General features: G+C 40.2%; 1 protein-coding gene across 1 annotated transcript in view; it reads right to left on the bottom strand.

The window, feature by feature from the left end:
* LOC121698908 (protein Wnt-6-like) overlaps nucleotides 1–12,500 on the bottom strand; it is a 23,610-nt gene that overhangs the window by 5,547 nt on the left and 5,563 nt on the right. The window lies entirely within an intron of this gene.

Here is a 12,500-nt window from a genome sequence, read left to right as displayed (position 1 = left end):
AAGAAAGGCTTTCCGGGAGGGATTGGTCAGATGTTTTAGGAAGCAATGATGTTGATGGGGCTTGGACTTTGTTCAAACAGCACTTTATAGCTGCTTTTGATAATGCTGCACCAACGAAGGAAACCAGAATTAAGTGCAATTTGGATGACTTCTAACATTCTGGATCTCATTAGACAACGTGATAAATGGTTTAGAAAGTTTAAGAGGTCAACTTTGTCTTGTGATTATGATAAATACATATACTTTCGTAATCAGGCTAATTAAAAGGTACAGAAAACAAAGTCTGAATTTTATGCTGATGCTATTACTGCGAATTACTCAACTCACAAAGCTATGGAAAGTTTTCACTGATATGGGCTCCAAAGGAAAATCAAAATCTAAGTCTGTTAATTATGACCGCCGCTAGCGAAGCTAGCGAAGCGGCCATATAGGGATTGTCAAAGTTTTTTTTTTTTTTTTTTTTTTTCGTCATCTACTTCCTGAATTTTTGGTCAACGATACCCGGGACACCGAAACACCAGTGCACATGAAATTTGGTGGGTATGTAGCCCCACTAGACTTTTACGGAAAAAATTGTTTCGTCCCCTCGGGCCATTAAACCCCCCCCCCCCCCTCATGCTGGGCCCCCCGAACCGCAAAAAAAGCAGTTTTTCCTAAATAACTACCTGAACCGTGGCACTGAGGATGAAGAATCTTTTATGCTATGTTGGTCTCAAGGGCCCACATCAACCTGGCCCATAATCACTCATTTGTGATTTGCACCCCCCTGGTAAAAAAATGAAAATGCAATATTATTCTGCTTTAATCGCCCCAACTTCAGTTAAGATGTTCAGAACTGCACCAAATGTTATGTGTATGATTGACCTGGCATTCTCTGGGGGTATGCCAAGTTTCGTAGAATTTCATCCATGGGGGGAGGGGGGGTCTAAAAAAATTAGGTTATGTGTACATTTAGTGACTGTACACTCATTGGCCTGTAGATGGCGGTGCACACATATATACATGCACACACACACAGGCACCCACATACTATCGGTATTAGAACGGCCGATACATAATTACAAATTCAGTAGGATTAAAAGAAAGACAAATATTCATCATCATCATCATGGCTGCATTTCCTAGCCCATTTCTTCTTGAAGCCGAAATAAATCTGAGGATGTTTATCGGACATGCTTGGTTTTTACTGCAGGTACTTTAATCTTATAATATCAATAAGGACATAGGTAATGTTACCGTTAGCGTTGGTTGAGTGATGGAGGCCTATTTGATCGATTGCATTTGTAGAAAACTAAATGCGGTTATACCAAGCAAATTGATAGCAGCACTGTAATTGTATCTTTTGACTGTCATTTGTTGCACGTGCTACAAAAATCATTCTGTGCAATGGAAGATTTACCAACGTTACACCGGTCTGATACAGTTTTGCCTATACATGCGTGAGACTGAGACGCCTGTTTATTTGTTTTGTTTCGCATGTTTATTTTCATTTGGTTTTTTTAAGTGCGTGCCGGGTGTGAGAGGGGAATCGATGTGCTTTGATTCCAGCTTGGTAGTAGTCTGTGAAATTAAAAAGCACGTGTGTGTGAAGTATCCAAACAATGACACCTTCATTTCATTATGGCTGCTTTAGCAACACACCTTAAGCTACTGTGTAGTGGGTCCCATTTAGAAGTGGCTACTTCATTCGCGCTTTCCTTGACTCATGGAGCTGCGTGAATTTTATTACAACTTTTATTACAACTATTACACGATATGGCAGTTTAAGTCCGCTTGATCCTGTAAGGCGTAAGCCATCGGTTTCCAAAGGAGATTTTATTTGTGTCGCCAGCATAGCCTATTGACAATTTATGTTGTAAATAGGCCTACCTTATAAGCCTACCTGTAGCTTAGGGAAGCTAACAGCTTTCTATTAGGATCTAGTTTGTTAGTTACAGTTTTGTCATAACTCCCTGATGCATTTTTGCATTTAGAATAGCCAGAGCGTGGATATCTCAATCGGAAAATTAAACAATATCGGGTGCCTATGGACTAGGCTGGGTGAACCCAGCCTGATCTGCCCGCTATTTATTTTTTGATTTCTTAAAAGATTGAGCTTGGTCTGGTGAAAGCCAGACTAGCCATGGACCTCAGTTACACAATGCAAGGGAAGATGAATCAGCCAATATTTGCACGAACAATAACGGACAACAGCTCTTCAACTTTGGCCCGTTAAAATGTGTATGAACAATCTAGCGACGCATTTCATCAAGGCCCATTTGGACATGTCAGTTATTTGCACCACTGGTTAGATGTAAAACAGCATTTCGTTTCAGACTACTGTTACTTAATTTGTGCATTAACAATAACGTTTCAGACTACTGTTACTTAATTTGTGCATTGACAATAAGGTATCACATGAACTAAAGATGACTAAAATCTTATGTAGAAGAAGAAACATTCACAAAAAATTCATCCATCCAAAAATGACCTTTGTTTTTGATAGCTGTTGAAAACGGCATGGAACTGACAGAGTTGTTTTTGTTTATAAATAAATAAATAAATAAATAAATAACATTATGCTGATACCTTTTGCTTTTCTCAAATACAATGTAGCCTACAGGTGTAAGTGACCTTTCATCAATCCAGTTGCAATGGATGAACTGTGATGTTTTATAACAATGCTACATCTTCTTTGGCTATTCTACAATCTATTCACCTTTTCAGCACCAGTAGGCTACTTTCTGTGCAGCTGCACACACACACACTCAGGCATGCCAAACAAGCATACACAAAAGTTTCAAGAGTGGGGGATGGAGTAAAATATGGAGACAAATTGAAGTGTGATTTATTTTCACGGAACGGATGTACAGGACTGAGCGGCGGTCATATTTTGTACCGCTATGCGGTACATCTAGTTAACGATAAATGTGTCTAATTCGACCCCTAAAGGGGCACATTCCCCACATGTCTCTGTCTGGCGCTGTCTGGGCCTGTCTGAGAGAGAGGGAGAGGGAGGAGGCTTAGGAGGGCTACTGCACGTGAGGTGCTTTTTACTGTATGCGGCTCAGTCACCCTACACTCCGGAGTCTTGCAGGTGCTTATGGTATACTAATGCGACTAAAGACAATGATCCAGTTTCAAGGCTCTTTCTCTTAGCTTACATGTGTGGCTTAAGTAGATTGGGTATCAGTAAGTGTATGATTCATATGCAAACATACACATTCGGAAATCCGCACAGTCAGGCCAAGGCATAGATGCTTCAGCACCCGTTTGATAAACACCAAACATTAAAGACAGATGCGCTCTGGAGACGTCAGCCAGTCACCACCCACACACAGACAGTCACACACAAACACACACACACGCGCACAGTGCAGTCACACACACACCTTGGACAACACCCTTAGGGTGTGCCACTAATCAAGGCGCAGGCAGCTTGATGACCTGTAAGAAAGTGTCTGCCATTACCTGTAATTGCAGTATTCTGCTGTTCATCACTAATTATGCCTAAAATATTTATGCCTGTAGCTGTGAGCAAGAGAGCTGTAGTTTTGCTGCTTTTTCACTGTAATGTAGGCCAATGTGTGACATGAGATGGATGAGCAGAAACTCCAAGAGTCCAAGACTTTCATAATTTGTTTAAACATTTGTCAGTGCTTCAGTGTATACCTTTTTCCTGATGGGCAGGGCATTGATTTCAGCATTTGAACTGACCTTGCATGTTGAAAATTCCCATGAATGTTTCAGTTTTCTAACTACCTTTGAAAGTAGCTAATCTTGTTAAGTGTGGTGTCCTTTTCTTCCTGAAGTCCCACTGTGTATAACTAGGGTAATATCCATGTCAAAAATCAATGTATTTCACCCAGACAGTCCTTCAGAAGCACTTTTAGGTGGCAAAATCAGAAAATTAGTTAAGTACTGGGCTGATCATGTTAAAATCAAAAGTTGGTTGAAAGACACTCAAGGGACAAAACATCAGCTCAGATTTGCAGGTGGGTCTCAAAAAATTAGAATATTGTGGAAAAAATAATTTTTCCCTCTGTTATTTCAAAAAGTGGATCTTTCATATGTTCTAGATTCATTAGATATAAATGAAAAAATTGTTTTAATCTTGATGATTACAGCTTACAGCTCATGAAAAAAGAATTTCAGAAAATTAGAATGAAGTTCTAAGAGGAATGAGGAAAGAAATGTGTCCTGAGCCTTAGTCTGGTTCAGTAAACACAACCGCAATCATGGGAAAGACTGCAGACTTGATAGTTGTCCAGAAGGCACTCATGGATACCCTCCACAAAGAGGGTAAGCCACAGAAGGTGGGCATGGTGTTCACAGAGTGCTGTATGAAAGCATATTTGTGGGAAGCTGATTGGAAGGGAAGAGTGTGGTAGGAAAAGGTGTGCAATCAACAGGGATGACAGTCTATTCAAGAACTTGGGGGAACTTCACAGGGAGTGGACTGTCATCTGCTGGTGTCGGTCCACTGTGCTTTATCAAGTCCAAAGTCAATGCAGCCTTCTATCAGGAGATTTTAGAGAACTTCATGTTTCCATCTGCTGACAAGTTTCATGGAGATGCTGATTTCATTTTTTCAGCACCTGCGCACAGTGCCAAAACTGCTAGGAAAATGAGAGACAGCAGACCCAACAATACAGACAACCTTAAGGCAAAGCAACCTGGGCTTCCATAACACCTCAGCAGTGCCACAGCTGATTGCCTCCATACTGCACCACATTGATGCAGTAATTTGTGCGAAAGCATTTATTTTCAAATGGTTGACATTTCTGTATTATAACCTCTTTATTCTAACATTTTGAGAGACTCATTTTGGGGTTTTCATGAGCTGTAAGCCATAATAATCAAGATTAAAACTAAAAATTGCTTGAAATATCTCACTTTATATTTGATGAATCTAAAATATATGAAAGATTTACTTTTCTTTTTGAAAAAAAGTAGGGGGGGGGGGGGTTAACTTTTCCACGATATTCTAATTTTATGAGACCCACCGACTGTAACCCTTCTCTCATGAAGAGCTCCTCTCTGTGGCAGATAGTGGTACTACACACCTTCTCAGCTCTTTTACACTCACCGTGTGTGTGATGGGTGCAACAGCAGTCTGTGTGTGATCGCAGGCCTGCACGCCCTGTCCTCACCTATTCCCTCAGCCAGCTCTGTGTGCCTTACTATGACCTGAGGGGGCGCTGGCGAGTATCCCAAACTCTGGGGCTGTTGAGAAGGACCTAACTAAGCTGTGAGTAAATCGGGAGTATGGGGGCCACCCGGACTCCCCCTTCAACACCCCCCCTCCCCACACACACACACACGCACACACACACTCTGAAACCACCACCCCTGTCCCCCGCACGCTAAGTCATTGTGTCAGCAAGGCCTGCTCTGTGAGCTCCAAGAAAAATTCTTTTTCTGGGAATTATGCTGGATTATGTTCCTGAAAGTGTGGTAACGTGTGAGTGAGTGAGGCAGTGTAGAAGGAGCTGTGTGTGCATGTGTGTGTGTGTGTGTGTGTTTTTTTCTTTCTCCTTGTGGTCAAGACCAGGAGTTTGGCTGACTCCTCAAACGGTGAAGACATGCGGGATACAAGAAAACACGAGGAAATCCAGATGATTTAACACTGTGTTCAGGGGTGTAGTGGTAAAATAAGAGGTGGGTAAACTATGAATCCTGTGATTACGGTAAGGTGGACTATGCCATGCATAAAAAAGGCATTCAGAACATGTTTGATGATGGTGGATGTTATTGACCAATGTTTATAACAATACCGGTGATATTAAATGGTTCCTAGACTGTTGATGAGTGTACATATTGTGAATGTGGATAATACAGTATGATTCTTGAATGTTAACTCTTTGAGCAGTCGATAAACTTGAATAAATGGTGTATAAACTCTATATCTGACATTTCAGAGGTGGATAAACTGTTTACTTGTGTTTAGTCTTCACTAGCCCTGTCATTAATCACCACTCTGATAAGCCTACTCAACAAAATGGACTTCACAAAAGCCTAAACATGGAGACAATAATTGGTAACACTATCGACATAACAGTATCGACATAAGAGTGACATGACACTGTCATGAATACATGACAATGTCATGACACATGAACCCTAACCCTAACCTCTAACCCTATCCCTATCCCTAACCCTAATCCTAACCCTAATTTGTTATGACAAAAACTGAATGACACTTAATGATAGCATTATGTCATAAACGTTTATGACTTATTTATGACACGTTCATGACAGTGTCATGTCACTCTTATGTCGATACTGTCAAGTAAAGTGTAACCCAATAATTTCCAGAAAGCCCTGATATGTAATTCTATCTTATATTATTACTGTTTTGTCTGGGCTTTTAATTTATTCACAGTATGCAAATCCATGTAATCAAATAGTCTCTCTTCATCCATTCACCAAAATGGAACTCACTAATGTGAGTGAGTGAGTTAGCCTAGAAAAGGGTCAAAGGTGGAAGTAAATACAGCAAAAGCATATTTGGTATCATTTGAATCGTAATTTTCTGTAGATTAAGAATTTGTGGTGCCTACAGCGCATATTTGTACCGAAAAAAATATATAGGGCTTTGAATGGAGCATGGCAAAATGACATTCAGAATAGTACACTCATCAACAGTCTAGGAACCATTTAATATCACCGGTATTGTTATAAACATTGGTCAATAACATCCACCATCATCAAACATGTTCTGAATGCCTTTTTTATCTCTTTCAATATTGCCCATGCAGTCCTTTCCACAGTACAAGCAGTGCTACTTCCAGCTGTAAATTATAGCTTTCTGTGCTGTTGTGACTTTCCATAAGTTAGTATGACTATTAACTGTGGCCCTTGCTATTTCCCTTCATGGACAAGGTGTTGTTCACTTTCTCCTGGCAATTTCTGTGACCCTGAAGACTAGCATTGTCTTCCAGTTTTGATGTTAGTAATGTGGCATGTCCGTTGTTATCTGTTCAGTTGAAGTTAGGGGTGGGCAAAAAATAATATCTAAATATTTTGGAAGATTTTGACGGTAGATATCAATAATATAATTAAATACGGATTTGTCCATCTCTTAAAAAATGGGATTTAATTGTATGAGTTACAAGCCACCTTATAATTTCTTACAAAGCACATTAAGGGACACAAAGTATTAGGATAGCAGTTTATTTTCTAAATTTTGTTTCTGAAAGATGAGACTGTTGTAAGAAGCAATATTTTCCCCTGGGGTGAATATCAGTATTTAGTTGTGCTCAGTGGTGTCTTGATTCATTATTTTCCATTTCACTGCAATGGATGATGAGACAGCACTTGAAGAGGAACCACTCCAATCATGATACTGTCATGGAAAATGTCTACCCTGGAAATCCAGAGTTCTCGCGAGAGCACAATGGAATGAGCAATGATGCACGTTACTTTTACCCCTTGCATCCCGGGGAACCAATCAAATCGGCGTATCTGATATATATGCGGGCCAGAGGCGAGCTAAACTGATGACGAAAGCGCTGCAACGTTGGAGGTCAGTAAACATTGGTCATAGTGTTATCCAATTGTGTCGAAGTCCAGAATCATTCAGAGTAAACATTGGTCTAGTGTTATCCAATTGCATGCAGTGAGATTTTCAAAAGCATGCTTGGTGCTGCCCCTCGAGTTAGGCCATTACATTGTTCGTGGCCAGACCCTTAATCTTTCTAGATTACCAGGGTCTGGATTTTCCAGGCTAGAAAATGTCCACTTCCAAATCCAATTGTCCAATTAACAATTACCATTTGACTATTTAGCAATTTAGCACTCTGGAACAAGGCATCCGAAGGAGACAATGTAGATAGAAGATTTTCCGAAGACTGTTGATCTTTATTCACCATATTGCAATGATAGTACAGCCCAACCAAAGTTCAGACCAACCATCAAAGCAATAGGGAGGAGATGTCATCAGCTGGGGCCCCCGACAAGATTTCCCCTACGGATGGCTATACACTATATTTTATACTCCTCAGCCCTTGAGAAGTGCCACCCTCTCAAGCCATCTCCATCAACACCCTTCACCAATCAGTACCAAGAAGGGTCATTTACATTGGTGGAAACCGTAAATTAGGTGAAATAAGGCCGTATCATATTCTCTTCCTAGCTGGACAGGCACTAACTCATAAGGCACCGTGGCCTCCTCATCCCTGTCCAGTCCTCACCAGCTTGATAACACCTCCTCTCCCTCAACACCCTTCACCAATCAGTACCAAGAAGGGTTGCTTACATTGGTGGAAACCATCTTCCCATCATGCATAAAACTATATACAAACCTATGTAATGCATAGGTAACATATGTAAAATATTGTCAAGACTTGACTTGACTCTCCCCTAACCATGTAAGGAGGAGATCCTCTCATCCTGGTACCCCCAGTACTTTTCCCCTCACCCCACTCCTCTTACAGTTGGTTTGGCCTACACAGGATACAATGACCTCACCTTGCTCACAGCAAATGCAGTGACATTAAGACTTATGACAATCATGACTACATTATTCTAAAACATGAAAACCCATGCAATAGTATAAACCTTTATGAAACCCATGATTACATCCCTTCACATCCTGAAAACCCACCATAATACCTAGTAGAATCCTAGGTAATATCAGTCTGCTGCTGCCGTTGCTTATATGCCTACTACCAACTTCAGGGAACAAAGTATAACTATTGCAATGCGATGCAAGGGTAGTTTTTATTTCCAACATCTATCAACATAGACATTTACATCGATTGTCTGGCGTTATAATTTAAGTTGAAGGAAAAAGCTGGGACAATGTTTATCAGATGTTTAACAGAAATGGTTTGGATTTAATCTAAAACTTCTGTTATTCAGCTTGTCTAAATGAACTACAATGTTGTTATTGATGTACTGAATGTTATGTAATAGTACTTTGTTTTTTTACTCCAATATCATTTATGAACTGAAACAGTTATTCACACAGATGCATTTTTAAAACAGCAAATTATTTTGATTTCTCCTGGTTTCAGAGAGGCTACTACTACAATACTAAAACTAGATGTGCCGCATAGCGGTACAAAATATGACCGCCGCTCAGTCCTGTACATCCGTTCCGCGAAAATAAATCACACTTCAATTTGTCTCCATATTTTACTCCATCCCCCACTCTTGAAACTTTTGTGTATGCTTGTTTGGCATGCCTGAGTGTGTGTGTGCGGCTGCACAGAAAGTACCCTACTGGTGCTGAAAAGGTGAATAGATTGTAGAATAGCCAAAGAAGATGTAGAATTGTTATAAAACCTTTAAAATCTCTAAACAATCACAAGTAGGGCAGTTCATCACAGTTCATCCATTGCAACTGGATTGATGAAAGGTCACTTACACCTGTAGGCTACATTGTATTTGGGAAAAGCAAAAGGTATCAGCATAATGTTATTTATTTATTTATTTATTTATTTATTTTTTATGTATTTTTAAACAAAAACATCTCTGTCAGTTCCATGCCGTTTTCAACAGCTATCAAAAACAAAGGTCATTTTTGGATGGATGGATTTTTTGTGAATGTTTCTTCTTCTACATAAGATTTTAGCCATCTTTAGTTCATGTAATACTTTATTGTCAATGCACAAATTAAGTAACAGTAGTCTGAAACGTTATTGTTAATGCACAAATTAAGTCTAGTCTGAAACGAAATGCTGTTTTACATCTAACCAGTGGTGCAAATAACTGACATGTCCAAATGGGCCTTGATGAAATGCGTCGCTAGACTGTTCATACACATTTTAACGGGCCAAAGTTGAAGAGCTTTTGTCCGTTATTGTTAGTGCAAATATAGGCTGATTCATGTTCCCTTGCATTGTTTAACTGAGGTCCATGGCTAGTCTGGCTTTCATCAGACCAAGCTCAATCTTTTAAGAAATCAAAAAATAAATAGCGGGCAGATCAGGCTGGGTTCACCCAGCCTAGTCCATAGGCACCCGATATTGTTTAATTTTCCGATTGAGATATACACGCTCTGGCTATTCTAAATGCAAAAATGCATCAGGGAGTTATGACAAAACGGTAACTAACAAACTAGATCCTAATAGAAAGCTGTTAGCTTCCCTAAGCTACAGGTAGGATTATAAGGTAGGCCTTTACAACATAAATTGTCAATAGGCTATGCTGGCGACACAAATACAATCTCCTTTGGAAACCAATGGCTTACGCCTTACAGTATCAAGCGGACTTAAACTGTCATATCGTGGCGAAAAGTTGTAATAACATTCACGCAGCTCCATGAGTCAAGGAAAGCGCGAATGAAGTAGCCACTTCTAAATGGGACCCACTACACAGTAGCTTAAGGTGTTTTGCTAAAGCAGCCATAATGAAATTAAGGTGTCATTGTTTGGATACTTCACACACACGTGCTTTTTAATTTCACAGACTACAACTACCAAGCTGTAATCAAAGCACATCGATTCCCCTCTCACACCCTGCACGCACTTAAAACAAAATAAAGAGGCGTCTCAGTCTCAAGCATGTATAGGCAAAACTGTATCAGACCGGTGTAACGTTGGTAAATCTTCCATTGCACAGAATGATTTTGTAGCACGTGCAATAAATGACAGTCGAAAGATACAAACAGTGCTGCTATACATTTGCTTGGTATAACCGCATTTATAGTTTTCTACAAATACAATAAATCAAATGCCTCTATCACTCAACCAACGCTAACGGTAACATTACCTAGGTCCTTATTGATATTACAAGATTAACGTACCTGCAGTAAAAACCAAGCATGTCCCGATAAACATCCTCAGATTTATTTCGGCTTCAAGAAGAAATGGGAATTACACTTCATGTGAACATCATCCTATCCTTATTAGATGTTCGCTGCGGTAAATTACAGTCCTTGTATGAAGCGTCCATTGTTTTTTCCAACCCACTTTTAACTTCCAACAAAATTACGTCTCACTGCAACGATGCGCCATCTAGTGGACAAACGACTACTTCTCGCCAATACTGAAAATGCAGCCATGATGATGATGATGAATATTTATTTTGGCTTTCTTTTAATCCTACTGATTTTCATTTTTTACCGGGGGGGGGGCAAATCACAAATGAGTGATTATGAGCCAGGTTGATGTGGGCCCTTGAGACCAACATACCATAAAAGATTCACAGAGAACTGTGTCTGCCCTACCCTCCTTTCGGGGGGTCCAGTCCAGCGGGGGGGCTGCAGATGAAAATGAAAAATGACAGTTCCATGCTATCCATGTGGGGGGTACATGCCCACCAAGTTTTGTGTACCCCGGTCTTTCAGTGTCCCGGGAATCCTTGTTGGTGTACGTCACTAAATGTACACATAAATGATTTTATTGTAAGGCCCCCCATGAACGAAAGTACACAAAACTTGGCATGCATTCAGAGGGTGTCATAATGATCCTACACTTCCAATTTCGTGCAGTTTTGACTATGTTAGGTCACAGATACCTTCAATTACACCACCTCATTTTTACTTTTTTGTGTTTAACTAGGTGGCGCTATACATGAAATAAGTGGTAATGGGATGGGTTGACATGCCCCCTTAAGACCAACATACAAAAAAAAGGTGGACCTCCTAGGCCCTACGGTTCTCGAGATATTCACAGAAAACTGTCTCCGGCCACCTACAGGCCAGTTGGTGTATAGTAACATAAATTAATTTATTGTGTGGCCCCCCATGAACGGAATTCCACAAAACTTGGCGTGCATACAGAGGGTGTCATAATGATCCTACACTTCCAATTTCGTGCAGTTTTGACTATGTTAGGTCACAGATACCTTCAATTACACCACCTCATTTTTACTTTTTTGTGTTTAACTAGGTGGCGCTATACATGAAATGAGTGGTTATGGAATGGGTTGACATGGCCCCTTGAGATCAACATACAAAAAAAAAATGGTCCTCCTAAACCCTACGGTTTTCGAGATATTCACAGAAAACTGTGTCTGCCCTACCCTCCTTTCGGGGGGGCCAATTCAGCGGGGGGCCTACAGATCAAAACGAAAAACGATGGTTCCATGCTATCCATGTGGGGTTACATGTCCACCAAGTTTCGTGTACCCCGGTCTTTCAGTGTCCCGGGAATCATTGACGGAAATTTGGGCATGCGAAAAAGAAAAAAAAAAAGAAAAAAAAAAAGAAAAAAAAAAAAAATCTGACTAAAATCTGACTTCGCTGCGCGGCGGTCATAATAAGATGTGGAGGTTGAAACAACTGTTTTTATACAGAAAATAAAGTTTGTTTTGCTTTAATAAAGGTCATAATCTTTTTTAATGTCAATTCAGATAGTTGAATCTATGCCTCAGCCAGCTATAGCCTCATGACCTTTAACCTCTACCTGTGACCCCATGATATTTAATGCCTTATCAGTTAATTTAGGCTTAATTAACTGTGTTGGGTTTAATGAGGATCCTTCAATCTGCTTGAGAGGTATAAAACAAACATTGCATGTCAAGTATGACCTCACGTGACCTTGACATTTGACCCCAAGACATTAAACACC

The sequence above is a fragment of the Alosa sapidissima genome, chromosome 23 (genome assembly GCF_018492685.1).
Source record: "Alosa sapidissima isolate fAloSap1 chromosome 23, fAloSap1.pri, whole genome shotgun sequence".
NCBI lineage: Eukaryota > Metazoa > Chordata > Actinopteri > Clupeiformes > Clupeidae > Alosa > Alosa sapidissima.
The sequence above is the reverse complement of the archived record's forward strand: the minus strand, read 5'-3'. Positions and strand labels throughout refer to the sequence as shown.